The sequence below is a fragment of the Arvicanthis niloticus genome, chromosome 4 (assembly GCF_011762505.2).
Source record: "Arvicanthis niloticus isolate mArvNil1 chromosome 4, mArvNil1.pat.X, whole genome shotgun sequence".
NCBI classification, from domain to species: Eukaryota; Metazoa; Chordata; class Mammalia; order Rodentia; family Muridae; genus Arvicanthis; species Arvicanthis niloticus.
The window spans coordinates 61891543-61910242 of NC_047661.1; positions in this window are offsets into that span (position 1 = coordinate 61891543).

The following is an 18700-nucleotide window of genomic DNA, read 5'->3' on the forward strand; positions in this document are numbered from 1 at the left end:
CTCATTCTTAGTAGCTGAGTCGTAATGAACTACATTTTCTGTATACATTCTTCTGTTGTGAGACATCTGGGTTATTTCCAGCTTCAGGCTATCACAAAGGCTGCTATGAACATAGTGGAACACATGTCCCTGTGGCATGGTAGGGTACCTTTTGGGTATATTCCTTTTGGGTATATTGCTGTGTCTTCAGGTAGATAAATCTATTTCCAATTTTCTGATGAACCTCTAGATTGATTTCCAGAGTGGTCCAGTTTGTACTCCTACCAGCAACGGAGAAGTGTTCCCTTTTCTCCACATCCTTGCTAACATGTGTTGTCACCTGAGGTTTTGATCTTAGCCATTCTGATTGGTATAAGGTGGAATCTCAATTTCGTTTTGATTTACATTTCTCTGATCACTAAGGACTTTGAACATTTTTTTAAGTGCTTCTCAGACATTTGTGATTCCTCTGTTGTGCATTCTTGATATAGTTCTATACCCCATTTTTTGATTGGGTTGTTTGGTTTTTTGGTGGTTAGCTTCTTGAGTTCTTTATATATTTTGGATGTTAGCTCTCTATCAGATGTGGGGTAAGTACATATTTTTTTCCCAATTTGTAGGTTGCTGATTTGTCTTACTGACTATGTCATTTGCCTTACAGAAGCTTTCCAGTTTCATGAGGTCCCACTTATCAATTCTTGATCTTAGCGCAAGAGCCATTGGAGTTCGGTTTGGGACATTTCCTCCTGTGCCAGTGAATTTAAGGTTCTTTCCCACTTTTTCTTCTATTAGATTCAGTGTATCCGGTTTTATGTTGAGGGCCTTGATCCACTTGGACATGAGCTTTGTGCATGGTGACAAATATGGGTTTATGTTCATTTTTCTACCTACAGACAGCCAGTTAGACCAGCACCATTTATTGAAGATGCTTTCTTTTTTCCATTGTATATTCTTGGTGTCTTTATCAAAGATCAAATGTCCATAAGTGTGTGGTTTTATTTCTGGGTTTTCAATTCTATTCCATTGATAAACGTGTCTGTCTCTGTTCCAATACTATGCAGTTTTTATCACTATTGTTCTGTAGTAAAGCTTGAGGTCAGGCATGGAAATTCCCCAGCCATTCTTTTATTTAAGAATTTATTTTAAGAATTTTTTTTTTTTTTTTTTTTGCTAGTTGGCTTTTTTGTGGTTTTTTTTTTGGGGGGGGGGTTGTGGTTTTGTTTTGTGTGTTTGTTTGTGTTTGCCTTTCCAGATGAATTTGAGAATTGTGCTTTCCATGTCTTTGAAGAATTGTGTTGAGATCTTGATGGATTACATTAAATCTGTAGATTGCCTTTGTTAGGATGGCCATTTTTACTATACTAATTCTGCCAATCCATGAGCATGGAAGATCTCTCCATTTTCTTTTTTTAGATCATTTTTGATTTTTTTCTTGAGAGACTTGAAGTCATTGTCATACAAGTCCTTTACTTGTTTGGTTGGAGTTGCCCCAAGATATTTTTTATTATTTGTGACTATTGTGAAGGGTGTCATTTCCCTATAGCCTGTTTATCATTTATATAAAGGAAGGCTACTGATTTATTTGAGTTAATTTTATATCTGAATTTTATTTATTTATGAGTTAATTTTATATTTTGCTGAAGTTGTTTATCAGCTAGAAAAGTTCTCTGGTAGAATTTTTGGGATTGCTTATGTATACTATCATATCATCGGCAAATAGTAATACCTTTATTTCTTCTTTGCCAATTTGTATCCCCTTGCTATATTTTTGTTGTCTTATTAGTCTAGCTACCATTTCAAGTACTATATTGGATATGGGGAGAGTGAGCATCCTTGTCTTGTCTCTGATTTTAGTGGGATTGCTTCAAGTATGTTTCCATTTAATGTGATATTGGCTGTTGGTTTGCAGTAAATTGTTTTTATTATGTTTAGGTATGGGCCTTTAATTCCTGATCTTTAGAATTTAGAATTTAGAATTCTCTAATACTTTTAACATGAAGGGGTGTTGTATTTTGTCAAATGCTTTTTCTACATCTAAGGAGATGATCATGTGATTTTTTTCTTTGAGTTTGTTTATATAGTGGATTATGTCAAGGGATTTTCATATATTGAACCAACCTTACATCTTAAGAGAAAAAAATTATTATTTCAACAGTAATCTTTCAAATAATATGAACAAGGCAAAGAAAGAAACAAAAACTAAAAGATGCTTTTGAAGCTACATAGAGCTGGATAACCAGCAAAACAAGAGGGGAGCTTAAAAGAGAACAGCTATATTTAAATTTTAATTGCCATCTTATATTTAATAATGGTACAACTGCTACTCAAAATTTCTTAATATGGTGTATCTGCTTCTCTCAGATGTTTGTAAGATAAAGTAAAAATGAAAAAACTGGGCTAGAGAGATGGTTCAGAGGTTTAGAGGTTAAGAGGGAAAGCCCCACTGAACCCCTTCTTGTTTCAGCAGGTGATGGATGGGGGAACCCATCCTTAGTCACTGCCAGAGATGTCTCAAGGCAAGCTCATTCTTCTAAGTTCCTGTAGCAGGATGTACAGCCTGTAACAGGATGTAGTTGTATGTGCAGCCAAGGTGGGTAACTCCACCCAGGTCCTATTATTTGGTCTATTGTAGTAAATAAGGTCTTTTAGGCCTGCTCAAGGCTGGAGATAGGGCACAATTCCCCCTTATTAGTTTTTTAAAGACGAGCAGTTTCAGGAGCTGGACAGGGCACAAGATTTGATCCTGTATAGGGTGAAGAGTGGCCGAGCAATCGTGCCTGGCTTAGGTTGGTGTCTATATTGCTCCTTATTACCCATCATGGAGAACATACATAGCATTATTGATGTATGCCTCTGTCTTAGGTCTATAGGAGCTCAAGAACACTCTTACCCATCTTTGACTTCCAGTCATTTTTGGCACACTCCTTCCCATACAGACCAAAGCCACATTCAGACCAAAGGACCTGTGAGCATGCACTCAATGCAATTGTTCATATTGATGGGTAACTGCCATGGTAAATAGATGAGCTTGCTGAGAGCAATCCTGTGTGAAGGCAACCAATCTGTTCAAGATACAAGGTTCAAAGGTTAAAAGCAACAAGATTATCCAAGCAGTGTAGAACATAAAGTTGTAAGCAGAAATGTCCCAGGTATCTAATCTAGCTGATAATTGGCAGGGATCAGACACAAAGTCTGGCCACCAGGTATATAGTGAGTGGCTTTAAGTATTGATAAAAAAAAAAAAAAAAAAAAAAAAAAAAAAAAAAAAAAACCACTTACTCTCCAGTAAGAGTGGAGACTATAGGCCAGGTTAAATCAGCTGGCTCATAGGAATTTTGAGCCATCTTCATCATTAAAATCATAATCATTAGGCTCACAGGATGTAAAGGAACAGTATAAAAACAATCTTCTAAATCTATAATAATTATATAAGCATTTACTGGAATGGCAGCTGGAGTAGGCAAGTCAGGTTGTAATGTCCCACAAGTTTCATAAGTCTTAAGTTTGAGCTTTGTTTTGGATTAATTGAATAATCAATCCCTTTTAGCTGAGAGTATCAGATAAAGGCCAAGTTAAAAGCCAATCTTGTCCTCTCTTAATATTAGAGCAATTCTTTTGTTAGCAGGCACAGCTATAATGCCATAGAATGAAGCAGACATAAATTTAATTTCTTCAGCATAATCATTATCTATAACTCCTGGCCTATAAACTGTCTGTTGTGAATGTCTTTGGGTCTGAGGCTGACCCCTCCCCCACAAGGAACAAGCAAGGCAATAAAGAAATTCTGGAAAACACCTTTTTAGGGTCAGGATGACCAAGACAAAAGGAATGTCTGTCACACAAGCTTCTGTTGAGCCCACTCTGTATTGTCTTAATTCAAATGTAAATATTTTTAATCTGGGCCTATTTCCTGAGGCCTGACCCCCCAAATTACCCTTCCTTCAGGCCTGTACTGTGCTGCAGGTGTTTTTTAACACTTTTCAACTCTACCTGCTATATCCTCTTTTCTATAAACATGGGCAAGTCAAAAAAATCCCAAGCTCATGATTGAACTGCCAGCTGCAGCCAATAGAATAGTGGCAGTTTAACTATATTTTTAAGTTTTTTTTTTTTTTTCAATATTAGAGTATAACCACAATTTTGGGAAACAAAACCAATTTTTTAACAATGTAAACAATCCATTTTCTCTAAAATCAACACCAAGCACATTACTTTCATGTTACAAGACCTGGCTGCCAGTTCTTCATGACTTCATGATTTAATATCTCATTAAAGAGAAATTGTTCTAAATCTTATCTTTTTTTACATCTGGTTTCTGAATAACTCCAACCCCAAGTTACCAGTTTTAAGCCTCTTTCTGTTACCAAAGTTGCAAATTTCTAATCATACCCAATAACTTATAGGCTAATAATCTATAACAAAGACATGCAGAACATATTTATACTTTTAACACCAGTCAGAAACAAAAATGAAGTGGCTTCACATCTTATATTTTTAGACTAAACAAAAATTTCTTGCTTTTTCTAGCTGTAATTTCAAGAGAAAAGCATCTTGTCACAGATTTTTCTAAGAAAAACAACTCTCAGCTTTCTTATCATAGAAGCCAAAATGATGCTTCTCCAGCTCAGCTTGACTCCTTGCTACATGTGTAGGGTAACTTATCAGCTTCTGCTCTGCACATTAAGACTGCCTTTAAAACAAAGTTAAACAAGATCAAGGTGTGGATACCTAGCAGTTTTAATGATTTTTTTTTCTTTTGGAACATGAAACATAGAACTACAATCATTCAAACAATGAAACCAAAACAGACAGTTGACAAATGTGGACACATTGGCATGCCAAGGACAGACAATAGACAGAGAAAGCAGAACTAAGGATTTCTCCTGTAGTAGCCAGAGAGAAAAGCAGGATGTCTCCTGATTTTCTCCTGTTCCTAGGAGAGCTCTGAAATAGTCTTTTCCTTCTTTTTTTGCTGACACAGCCCAGAGAGAGGACAACTGCTTTTCTGAAACCCTTTCTCTTTCTCATATTCAAGGTCTAATTCTTCATCTTTTTCTTTAGGAAGTGTAGCAGCAGCTATTGGTAGTTACTACTCAGTGCCTTGCTTTCTAAATTTCCCAATTCCTTCTAACCCTGTTCCTTCTGTCTGAGTCAGCTCTTAGGCTCAGACAAATGGAAGATAAAATAAAAATGAAGAAACTGGGCTGGAGAGATGGCTCAGAAGTTAAGAGCACTGACTGCCCTTCCAGAGGTCCTGAGTTCAATTCCCAGCAACCACATGGTGGCTCACAACCATCTGTAATGGAATCTGATGCAATACAGCGTACTCACATATATAAGAAATAAATTTTTTTAAAAAATGAAGAAACTGAGATTCTGAAACTTTTATTCCTTATTATTTATAAATCAATAATGTCAGTCTTCAGGTCACAAACACTGGTCAATTCCAAGCTCTCTTAGGGAGCCACCTTAATCTATTTCATTCACAGGACAGCATTGTGGACATTTGTAACGAACGCCCCCAAAATCCCTTTTCGCCCGTGAATAAAGACAGGAAGCGGTAGTCGGGTTTACTGCCACGAGGAACTTTTTACTGCTCCATACGATAAAGCGGAAAGACCCAAGAAACCGGAAGAGGGTCCCTTAAATACACCCTAGAGTGACGTATTCACTTCTGAATGGCTGTTCGCTCACTACCCAATATTACACCTCGGGATAGGTCAGTGGCTTGGCGCTCTTTCTGCCTAGCAGCTGCGCAGAATGATTGTTTACTGCTGGGGAAACATGCGGCCAGCGCCATGTTGGAAAACGCACGTGTGTAGCCACTGAAACAGCGGCTCACTACAGACATTTATCTATTATTATGTACATTATTTCTCCTTTAAAATAAGCTGTATTTTACTATAGAATCAAGATGCCTAGGTTAAATAACAATACACTTGTTATTTTAAAGAATAATCTGTGCTAGAGGGCAATACACAGTAACAACAACAAAGTTTGTTGTGTTTTAATGTTTTCCTTCTCCACGTAAAGGGAGTGTAGTGGTTTGAATGAGAATGGCACCCATAGGTTTATGTATTTGAATACTTGTTCTCTAGATGCTGGAACTACTTGGGAAGGATTAGTAGGTGTGGTCTTACTGGAGGAGGATTGTGTCTGGTGGCTGGCTTCAAGGTTTCAAAAGCCACCCACCCTCTTCTGGCTCTTGTGAACATTTCATATGCATAGGTCATAAGCAAAAATACCCACATACATAAAAAATGAAAACAAAATAAAGGTCTAGAGGTCTTTCCTTGGAAATGACCCTTTGACTTCATATCTTATGACATTCAATGAGACATGCTAAAGAAACTTAAATGTATGAATCACTGAATTGTTCACACAACTACAAAGAGTTGCCCCAAATTTTAAGACAACCGTAACAAATTTCACAAATCTGATAGCTCAAAACAACAGAAAAATATGTTTTCCTCTCAGATCCAGGTCACTGGAACACTGGAACAAGTGGCCCAGGTATGTGAAAAATGTCTTCACCTAAAGGCTTGTGGGTGCTGCTGAAGCCTAGGAAGCTTCTTGTTCAATAGCTTCATCCTTGCCTCCTTTTGCTTGAGAATTTTCCTTCTTTGCCTCCATGACCCCTTTTAAGTTTCTGCAAAAACTCACATCACTGATTTTATGCCCCACTAAGCCGTGCATATTTCTCTCCAGATTTTGCCTAGATGACAAAAGCAAAATTCCTTGTTCTAATTAAAATGACAGTTTGAAATTCTAGAATCACATATTTTGAGGGAGTCTAAGTCTAACACAGTATAGCATAACTAGCCAAAACTGAACCATTTTTATGTATCTACATTGTTAAATTTTTAAAAAAAATTTACAGGCTTTTAATGCCATAAACAAATTAATTATTACAACTCCAGCTTAGAGAAATCTTCCTGTCATTCTGAACTTTATATAAAAAACAGAAATAACCAGTGTCCACACAACTCTGATCATGCCCAATCTTTTCAGGAAACTGAAACAACTTAGTTCACATTTTTATTGAAAAAAATTACTGTTTTCCCAGTGATTCTAAGCTGACACAGGTTCATAATTTTAAGAAAAAATTATCATCAAATAAATAGAGACATGATGATGAATTTTTTTGTACCAAACTGAGTTGGTTAAGGAATGGCTATATAACTGATGAAGCATTATTTATAAACAAAGTTAACATAATGTATAAAAGTTCTACTAGTTTTGTTTTTTGGAAATCCTTGGTTAATATAAAATATTATATAATTAAAAAATCAATGATTTTAGGTTTTACTTAAAAAAAACAAATGAATATATTAATTGTTAAATTTTACTTTCTGTTATAAAGTAAATACTCACTATCTCCTGCACTTAATTTTCTGTGCCACAGCTATGTCTGCATTCCAGGAGGCCTGTCAGCATCATGGACAACCAACTAAGAATTGCCCTCAAGTTTCCTCCCTGCCAAGTCCCCCTAAAGCACAACCAGCAACACTGAGAAGCATCCTGTACCCTGTGCTCCATTTTCCAGCCAAGACTCTGTTTGCATTACTGGAGGCCTGATGGCAACAGGGATAATCAGATGGCTAAAGGTCAGCTTAGGAACATAATCAATAAGAGCCAAGCAATACATGGCACCACCTAGTTATCCTACTAAAGCAAGCCCTGGATAGGCTAAAACAGCTAAAGCACAGAATATAACCTTAACTCCAAACTGTTGAAGATGACAGAGGACTTTAAACAGGAAATGAATTAATCTATTAAATAAGTACAAGTACATTCAAACAAGGAAAAAAATGAGTAAAACTATTCAAGACCTGAAAATGGAAATAGAAGAAATAAAGAAAACATAAACTTAGGAAATCCTGGAAACAGAAAACCTAGGTAACAGAACAGAAACTACAGAATCAGGCTTCACCAACAGAATAAAAGAGATGCAAGAAAAAATCTCAGACATTAAAGATATGATAGAAGAAACTGATATATCAGTCAAAGTGTTAAAATCTAAAAAGTTGTTTTTCCACAAAATATCTAGGAAATGTGGGGTACTATGAAAACAACAAAACTAAGAATAATAGGAATAGAGGAAAGAGAAGAGTCCCAGCTTGAAGACCCAGAAAACATTTTTAACAAAATCAAAGAAAATTGTCCTAATGTAAAGAAAGAGATATCCATAAACATACAAGAAGTGTACAGAACTCCAAATACATTGCAACAGAGAAAATCCTGCTGCTACATAAAAATCATACTAAATATACATAACAAAATAGCAAATGTACACAACAAAAATTATACTAAAAGCCACAAATGAAAGGCAGACCACTTAGAATCATGCCAGACTTCTCAAGAGAGCCATTAAATGCCTGGGCAGATGTCTTGCCATTTCAGACTTCTATACACATCAAAACTTTCAATTACCATAGATGAGAAAACAACATATTCCATGACAAAACTAAGTGCAAATAATATCTATTCATGTATCCTTCCCTACAGAAGATACTAGAAGGAAAATTCCAACCCAAGGACATTAACTATCCCCAAGAAAACACAGGAAATACATAATTTCACACCAGCAAAAACAAAAGCAGCAAAAACACATGTGACACAGGCACGCACACACACACACACACAAACACTACCACAATCAACATAAAAATAATAGGAAATAACAATTATTGGCTTATAATATCTCTCAATATCAATGGACGCAATTCCCCAATAAAGCTATCATAATGGATGCAAAAAGAGGATTTATCATTCTCCTGAATACAAGAAACACAATTCAACATTAAAGACAGACATTACCTTGTGAAAAAAGGGATGAAAAAAGATTTTCTAAACAGCCGTGCTAAGAAACAAGGTGGAGTAGCCATTTTAACATCTAACAAAATAGACTTCCAACCAAAAATAATCAAAAGAAATAGAGGACACTTCATATTCCTCAAAGGAAAAAAATCACCAAGATGATATCTCAATTCTGGATATCTATGTCCCAAATACATGGGTATCCATATTCAGAAGAGATATATTACTAAAGCTTAAATCACACACTGAACCCCACACATTAATAGTTGTATACTTCAATACTCCATTCTCACCAAGGGACAGGTCAACTAGACAGAAACTAAAAAGAAAAATAATGGAAATAACAGATGTTATGGCTCAAATGAAACTAATAGATATCTAGAAAAAAATTGTACCAAAACACAAAAGAATATATCATCTTCTCAGCACCTTACAGAACCTTCTCCAAAACTGACCATATATTCAGTCTCAACAAGTCTCAACAGACATAGAAAACTGAAATAACCCTCTTTATCTTATGAGACCACCATGGATTAAAGCTGAACTTCAACAACTACAAAAACCCTACAAATGCATGCAAACTGAACAACTGTCTACTGAATGATCACTGGGTCAAGAAATAAGTAAAGAATTAAAGGCTTTCTAGAACTCAATGAAAATGAATGCACAACATACCCAAATTTATGGGGCATACTGAAAGCAGTGCTAAGAGGAAAGTTCATAGCACTAAATGCATTCATAAAGGAATCAAAGAGTGCTCATACTAACAATTTAAAAGTACAACTGAAAGGTCTAGAAACAAAAAAATGAAGCAAACACACCCCAAATGAGTAGATGACAGGAAATAATGAAAGTCAAAGCTGAAATCAATAAAATACAAAGAGAACAATTCAAACAATTAATGAATCAACAAGCTGGTTCTTTGAGAAAATCAACAAGATACATAAACCCCTAGCCAAATGCCAAATTCCAAAATCAGAAGAAGAAAAAAAAGATAAAACAACAGATACCAAAAGTATCCAAAGACCCATTAGGTCTCAATTCAAAAACCTGTACTGCACAAAATTGAAAATTTAAATACAATGGAAAATGTTCTTGATAGCTACCATTTACTAAGCTAAATCAAGATCAGGTAAACAATATAAATATACCTATAGCCACTAAGGTAATAGAAGTTGTCCTTTAAAATTTCAGAACAACAACAACAACAAAAAGGTCATGCTAGATGGTTTTAGTCAAGAATAACCAGACCTTCAAGAAGAGCTAATAACAATAGTTATCAAATTATTCCATAAAATAGAAACTGAAGAAATACTTTCAAATTCACTGTATGAGGCCACCATCACTCTGTACCTAAACCACACAAAGACTCAACAAAAAAAAGAGAATTTCAGACCAATATCCCACATGAACATTGATGCAAGCAAATCATACTCAAAAAAGTATTTACAAAATGAATCCAAGAACACATCAAAAACATCATCAATTACCATGATCAAGTAGGTTTTATCCCAGAGATGCAGGTATGGCTCAACAGACAAAAATCCATCAATGGAATTAAACATATAAAGAAACTGAAAGAACACACACACACACACACACACACACACACACATTCACTTCATTAAATCATGAAAAAGTCTTCAACAAAATCTAACACCTCTTCATGATAAAAAGGCTTGAAAAGATTAGGAATACAAGGCATGTAACTAAACAAAGTAAAGGCAATATACAGCAAGCTAATAGTCAATATCAAATTAAATGGAGAGAAAATTAAAGCAATTCTACAAGACAAGGCTGTCAACTCTCTCCAAATCTATTCAATATAGTACTTGAAATTCTGGCTAAAGCAATAAAACAAATAAAGGTGGTCAAGGGAACAGAAATTGGAAAGGAACAAGTCAAAGTATTGCTATTTTCAGATGATATGATAGTAAACATAAGTGACCAAAAAGAATATACCAGGGAATTCCTATAGCTGATAAACACAATCAACAAAGTGTCTGGATACAAAAATAACTAAAAAAAAAATCAGTAGACATACTTCAAAACATGTACTCCACAAAATTGAAAAATGTAAATGAAATGGACAATTTTCTTGATAGATACCACCTAGCTGACATAAATCAAGATCAGCTAAATAATCTAAATAGACCCTTAACTCTTAACAAAATAGAAGCAGTCATTAAATTGGATATATATATATGATAGGGGAGGGTAAATAAGACTTCACACCTTCCAAAGGAGTTCTTGACAGCTACAAGTTGCAGGGAGAAGGGGGAGAGATATTTTATAGTGACTTACCAGTGGTAGGTTGTCCCTAGTCAATGAAATAAGCCCATATCCATGTTGACACATGATACTCTAATTGCATGCAGTCCATCACAGATGATGATGATGAGGTCAAACCTAAGCCTACACTTTATTGTTAGGTGTATTTATCTAAAAAATAAATGATATATTTTTATCTTTTTAAAAGTCCCTAAACTTCTAATTGAATTAAATTGAACCATAAAAATCTTGCAAGAAGCACTTTTCTGTAAGAATATTGTATTTGGTGTTTATAGCTCAGTGGTGGGCAACCAGCGTGCCAGGCTTAAGGCCCTGGGTTCCAACCCATATACTAAAAGAAAATATATATATATATATATATATATATATATATATATATATATATATCCCCCACCTACCTGACATAAATCAAGATCAGCTAAATAATCTAAATAGACCCTTAACTCCATATACATATAACCATCCAATCTTTTATACCAATAAAAGATTGACTATCAAACATGTATTAATGATCAATTTTTTATTGGTGCTAAAGTATTTATCAAACGGCATTTGGTATTCCTTTTACAAATGGAATATCAAAAAATCATTTTTTCTCACAGTATTCAATCTCTGTGTTTAGACATATATTAAATATATACTATATATTATGCATAATTTAGTAATGTGCATACACAATCATTTCCATTCCATATATGAATATATCATACATGTTTATGAAGTACACATAGTACACATAATATTACATTCCATGCACTAATATTAACACATGTATATCTATTGGTGCTTATTCATTTATTGTTACCTTCAGCAATAAAATATTAGCTTTACCAAAATTTCACTAGAATGGCCTTTAGCCACCTATACTTTAATATTCATTACCAGAAAACCAAACAATGTTTATTTCATCTATATCATTTCTTTGAAGACTTCCAATGTTTTCCTCAGCATTTGAAATAGTGGTCTGTTAATCATGTAAATTTTCAGTGAGATCCAGAGCAAAATAATGAGACTCAGTCTTAGGGAGAGGGAAAAAAAACTGTGAGTTTTGGGGAAACTTTCAGGATTCTCAAAATGCACCTCTGTCTCCACACCTTTTAACTTTTGACTGTTCAGGAGGGAGACTCTGGCCAGCAAACTGCCTACAATTTTTTTAGATAACTCCGGGGTTACACAGCTTTTGTGAATGGTCACCCATTTTAAAGTCACCATGTCTGAGTGACATAGTTGCTTTAGGAACATCCTTGTTCCATTAAATAACCCCTCCCCCATGCTTCTGTAACCAGTCCCTCAGTTCCCTAACTAAACTTCAGTTAGGAAACACAGTCAAACTCATTGGTTCACTAGGTCGTATATTAGTGTTACCATTACTTTAGCCTGACATAGGTTACCTTTCTGTCCTGAGTAAGACATGTATGTATGTCTCTCAAGAGAGTCTTTCAAAGATCATTTAGGCAAGTGGTACTTATTGCTGTGAATTCTCTCTGATATAGTTAGAAGCTGGCACACTAAGCTATGAAAGGATTTCTCTGCGGCAAAACCATTAGACTCTGGCTAAGGCCTGGGATTCTGAGAGATGCTGAGCCATACTGGGGAAATTTTTCAGGAAAATGACTGGAGAAAAAAATCATGCAAATTAAATTTCATAGAGCTTAAATCTCTCCTGAACACAAGCTGTGGCGGGGACCCAGGGCCTGGGACAGAATGCTAAAGTGTTGAAATGCAGAACCATCGAAAGGGAAGACCACCCTGCAGTACTGGGCATGGTGATCACATTAAGAGAGGGAGATTTATACAAAGGCATAAGTGGAGGGTCTCCTGCCCCTGTGCCAGCTCAGGATAAAAAGAGTTCTTAAAGGTTATTTGGATGATGTAAGGGGTCAGGTGTCATGTTTTGTTTAACCCTGTGACCAGAATAGCTGCAGAAGTCTAAGCCATGAGAGCTCAAGGAATGGGGATAGTAAATTGACAGTGACCCTCTTAGTGCTTTTACCACCAGCCATATCTGTAGATAACTTCGATTTTCCACCATTGTAACATCTGTGGATTTTGAAATTCTGAATTGGGGATATAGAACAATATTTCATAGAGGCCACTTCTCAAAAATGTGAGTTTGTGTTTGTCTGAATGAAAAGCAACATAACACTACAACAGAATGAACATGACCCATGCCACTAAAAGATGTTTCTCTCCATAAGGAAAAGCAATTGGGAGGGTGAATGGAAGAAAAAGAATCCCATAAAACACTTATTTTCCTAGAGATCAACTTTGCTCAGTTAATATAAACATTCCAAAACCGACTAGTTTTCATGCTCTTGTAAGAATTGTTAAATATGCTTGAGACACCTCTCCTAAGAAGTACTAGACATTTCTATATGAAAATTGGAACACAGAATTGGATGTGATGTCCCAAGACTGTGACAGTGTAGCAGGAGGATCTTAAGTTAAGACGCTATTCCCCTACTCTGAAACGTAAAAACAACAGCAAACAACCCAAGCAATGGTCTAGAGATTGTCTCAAAATCAGTCCATAAACAGAAATCACTTTGTTTCAGGACCAGTGAATTCTTTTTCTCATATGAGCCATTGAGACTGAAAGTCTCAAGAGCCGTTTGTGTGTATTAATATTATCTAGCTTATATTTGTTTGTGTAGTTTTAAGATCTTTTCTGAAAATGCTATTATTTTATAACTGAATGTAGTAGATTCTTAATTAAATGGTTAGTTTAATGAGGCTCTACACTTATTTTCGACCTGAGACAAACACATCTGGAAAGAAGTGTGCCAGTTTTCCAAGGTTTCTGTTGGCAATAAAATGAATTGTGTTAGAAGTAGGAAATATTACAGTTTTATCAGTCAAAATCCCTATAACTTTCTAAATTAGTCACTTACCTATCACTGTGGAAAATGGGAGAACTCCACAGTAAACCACAGACAAGTTTTCAAGTACATCAGATATATTTTACTAGCAGTATTCCAAAAAGCAAAATCAAATGCTCTGGTTTGCTTTTCTGTGACTGTGTTAAATACCATGACCAAAAGCAACTTTTAGAGGAAATCATTTATTTCATCTTACAGGTCATTGTCTGTCACTGAAAGAATCTGACTAAGGCAGAAACCTGGAACAATAACTGAAACAGAGATCACAGAAGAACATTAAATCCTGGTTTGCGTCTTGTGGAATGTGAGGCTACATTTCTTTATGTACAGCCCAAGCCCACAGTGCTTAAGTACGCTTCTGCCCACAGTGTGCTGGGCCCGTCTACATAGATTATCAATTAACACCAATAGACAAGTCACAGAACAATCTGATCAGGATGAGTCATCAGTTGGGTTTCCCTCTTTTTAGGTAATTTTATGTTTGTTCAAGTGGGCATCAGACGCTAACCATGACAGTAAATAATATTGAAAGTATATCGTGCAGGTTTTCCTTATCTTTCTAAATATATAAAAATTGAAATTATACTTGAACAGTAGGAGTTATTTTGTTGTGATATTATAATGTATTTTTTATAAAGTATATAAGGTGTTGAATTCTATAGCTTCCAAGATTCAACTTAAAAAATGGTGAACTGTCATCAAAATCTAAATTTTGTCAACAAAATTCTAAATTTTGTTCTGTTCATATGTACCTGGAAGGCTCTTTAATAAAGTGGTTGGACTTTAACCATCTTTTTTCTATAACCTTAGCAAAGATTATTCTGGAATAAGTCATTATGCAAATTCTACCAATAGGTCATATAATTATCATACAAATATCAATTATCAAGTAGACATAAGGCAGCTCTTATAAATTAACATGTATGTAAAAAAAAAAAGAAACCCTTTTTCTTCCCAAGTTGTTTTTGAGACGGCATTTATCACAGCAACAGAAAACAAGCCAGGATAAATCTCATTCTCAAAGAAAACAGAACAAAACAAAACCCAGCCTTAAAGGAACAAAAAAATCAGAAACCATAACGTTGTGGCTGATCACACATTAGATTTATTCTATTATTTATGTCTACATCCATGCGGCATAATTGCTACAATTAACCAGTACTGCTGTGCTCCTATTAACTAGGGTTTGCACATCACTATGGTTTTCTTAGCTTTGCTGTTCTCTTTCTCTTCACAGCACCGCATTACGTTTAGTGGTCATGTTGCCTTAGGTTCCTTTTGACTGTGGTGATTCCTCACGATTTCGCTTTGTAGGATTGTAAGGTAAATTATATTAGTAAATTGTCATGTGCCCTTAAAGCTTGTTAAAAAGCAGACTCTGGAAGTGAGAAGAGCTCTCCTGGCTTAGACTCTAATTGTTTATTTCCAGTATTCTCAAGAATGTTTTTCAAAACATCTTTTCCTGGGACAAGATAGCTACCTAACTTTAATGTTTGGCAAAGTAAATAACAAAGCAGCCCCCAAATAGAAACATCTCATTTCTAAAACTAACTAAAAGATGAAAATTTTACAAAGGAAAGATGTTGCTATTGTTTATCACATGACACGGAAATTTTGCCATGGGAACGAGGAACCTGAAGTTATCCATGGAAAGCTCATCTGTGGAGAGAAAGCTTGATCAGACACTTTGGCTGACTTCCTCACCTTCGCCAATCCATTTCTGCTGTCTGTTGATAATGTCTGGTTTGATGATGCTAACGAGATCTGCTGCTAGTCATTCAGTCACTTGGAACCCAGGCCTGAGGAACACTTGCCTCTGCCCAGGACTCTGTCTTAAGCAGGAACTCCAATTGATTCTGTCCACAGGACTGTTTCATAGTCTATTTCTACTGGATGTTCATGAGCCCCCAGTTTGATGCTGGTTCTTTCTATCTGGTATTCGCTATTTATTTTTTTATTTTTTCTTGCCATACACTTAATAAAATCATTTATTCAAACCCAAAAGCCGATACTGAACACAACTGGTAAAGTCAACAAGAGCCACAAGATGATATTTTTGTTTCTTTATTTTATTTTACTTGTATTTTGATCATATTCTTCTCTTCTTTCAAGTCCTTCTATATCTTCTCCAGCCCCTCCTTTCCTGCCCACCTTTAAGTTCTTTCTCAAGAAACAAATAAAATCCAATACAATACAATCCCTCAAGAAAAAAAAGAAATAAGAAAAAAATCACACCCAAGATAAAAAAATATATTGTCAAACTAACCAAATTTAAAAATATACAAAAACAGTGGAGTCCATAATATGTTGATCAACTACTCCTGAACATGAGGCTTGTCCTAGAGTACTTGATACACCCAGGTAATGTGACAGTTCAGTTGTTAACGTTTACCCTAACAAGTTTTCATTCATTCATTCATTTTTAAAGAGTACAACAGAATAAAATATAATCAGATAATGTAAAAAGTATCACTTCAAAGTTGGACAAGAAAAAAACACCAAAAGGAAAACAGCCCAAGAGAAAGCACAAGAAGAAGAGACCCACTCATTTGCACACTCAAGAATCTCACAAAACACTCAACAGAAGCCATAATATATATGCTCAGAACCGTGCAGACCCATGCAGGCCCTGCGCTTGCTGCTTCAGTCTCTGTGAGTTCATAAGAGCTTTGCTCATGTTGATTTAGAGGGCCTTGTTTTTTTTTGGTGTCCTCCACCCCTCTGGCTCTTAACCTCTTTCCACCTCCTCTTGGGGGAATAGCCTTGAACTCATTGGCACAGGAAAAGGCTTTATGAACAGAACACAGCACAGGAACTAAGATCAACAATTAATAAATAGGACCTCATGAAACTGAGACATTTTATGTTTCAAAGGAGTAAATATTCCAAGGTTGCTGAGGAAATCTCTGGCTGAGGACACTTCCCTTTTTGCAAGTTGGCTCAGGAATAAATAAAGCAGGCTGGTCTTTGTGAACAGTGGTCTATGAAGCTGAAGGCCTTTGAGCCATACCATATGTCTCAGACTTGGAAAATGGCTACCTGGAGAAATTATCTGATGCATTTGACCTGGTAAGGCTATGGAGAATTGAGATTAGTAAAGACATGGAAATTTTTCCTTTTAAAGAGGAGGTGGCAAATTTACAGAGCCTCTAGTAATGTTTCTGTGTTAGACATCTATCCTTAGGGACCAAGTGCATAGTCAGCAAAATGTGATCAAGAAAACCACACAGAAAGGAGAGGCTTTAAGGCTAGGAAAGTTTGACAGTTGCTGCAACAGGGCCAAATTGGGACCCCCAACACCTGTGATAGCGATTACAGAATGATTATAAAGAGAGTGAGAATACACTTGGTACAAACCTGGCCATTTTGTTTCTCCTGATGAAAGAATGGGGAGAATAAATGTTCTCTGCATCCAAAACTGCAAATTCAGGGTTAAGAAGTTAAGTCCTTGGCTCCCTGTATATTTTTCCTTCTGCCTTTTCTTTTATATGAAAAGTGCTTACTGTTCAAAGTCACTAATATCTCAGCACCTTTCTGCTGCTCTTAGACTCTGAGAAAATATACACAAAATACAACACACACAGATACACAAACAGACAAACACACAGACACTAATATCTAGCCAGTGAGGAAGTTTGTCTAGGACAGAGAAACAAATAATATTAATATTTCTTAACTTGTTACACTTCTCCATAAAGACAATTTAAGTAAAACGGACAGTAAATAGTAGAGAGAAACATGTTTAAAAGATATAAGATTAAAAATATTTATATAGGAAAAATTCATATGATAAAAGATAAAGTAACTCTACACTTTTCCAAAATAAATAAAAGATAAGAGCAATAGCAATATTACCAAAGCTTAAATCCAAGTTACAAGGAGTCGGGTAAATCACTTAAGACTTGTAAAGAATAAAATTTATTAATTAAATGTTTAATAATTAAAGTTTATTAAAATCCCTAAGATGCTCAGTCTGCTCGTGAGAACATTTATGAACACTGAACTCCCCCTCCCTCCCCAAGTAAGAAAGAAAAGAAAGAGATCTCTAATCAAGAAGATAATTACTTGTGTTTTCCTAACTTTATTAGGTTTTAACCACTTAGGAAAACTAACTTTTAACTAAATTGATATTTATTTAAAGCTGTGTGTTTTCTGAGCTTTACCCAAATGTTACACCAAAGTTACACTTACAAGACTGATAAAGCTGTCTTCCTGGATGTTTAACAGGCAACCTGTGGAGGCCTACACCACTGAGGACTGGGAGGTCAGTAAGGACAGCAAACATTTCAGTCCTTGCCCTCTACAGTGAGCTAAGATCCAAGTGAAACTCTCTGGTAAGTTACCTGTTCTCAATCAGAGGTGTCATGCAGTTTTCAGGCATTAAACTCTAACCAGTAGACACCCTTCAAGACAGGAGTCAGTAGAGATGGACATAATTCCTGTGCTTCCAAAGGGATCTTGTGTGCACAGCACTAAGTCCAACCCATCCCCTCCAGGCTCGTCTCCTAAGCCCCTAAGAATAACCCCTGAGAAGTCTCAACTAACTATAAACATTATAAAATTTAGGCTGTGACCATTCACAAGACCTTAAACATCTAACAAAATGTATAGCCCCACGTTGTACATAAGGTTGCCAGCTTTCACCAATTTAAAAGAAACAAATTGTCAGCTTTCAATAAATGACTGACTGGGCTCATCTGTCTAGGATTAAGTGCTATTTTAGAAAACAA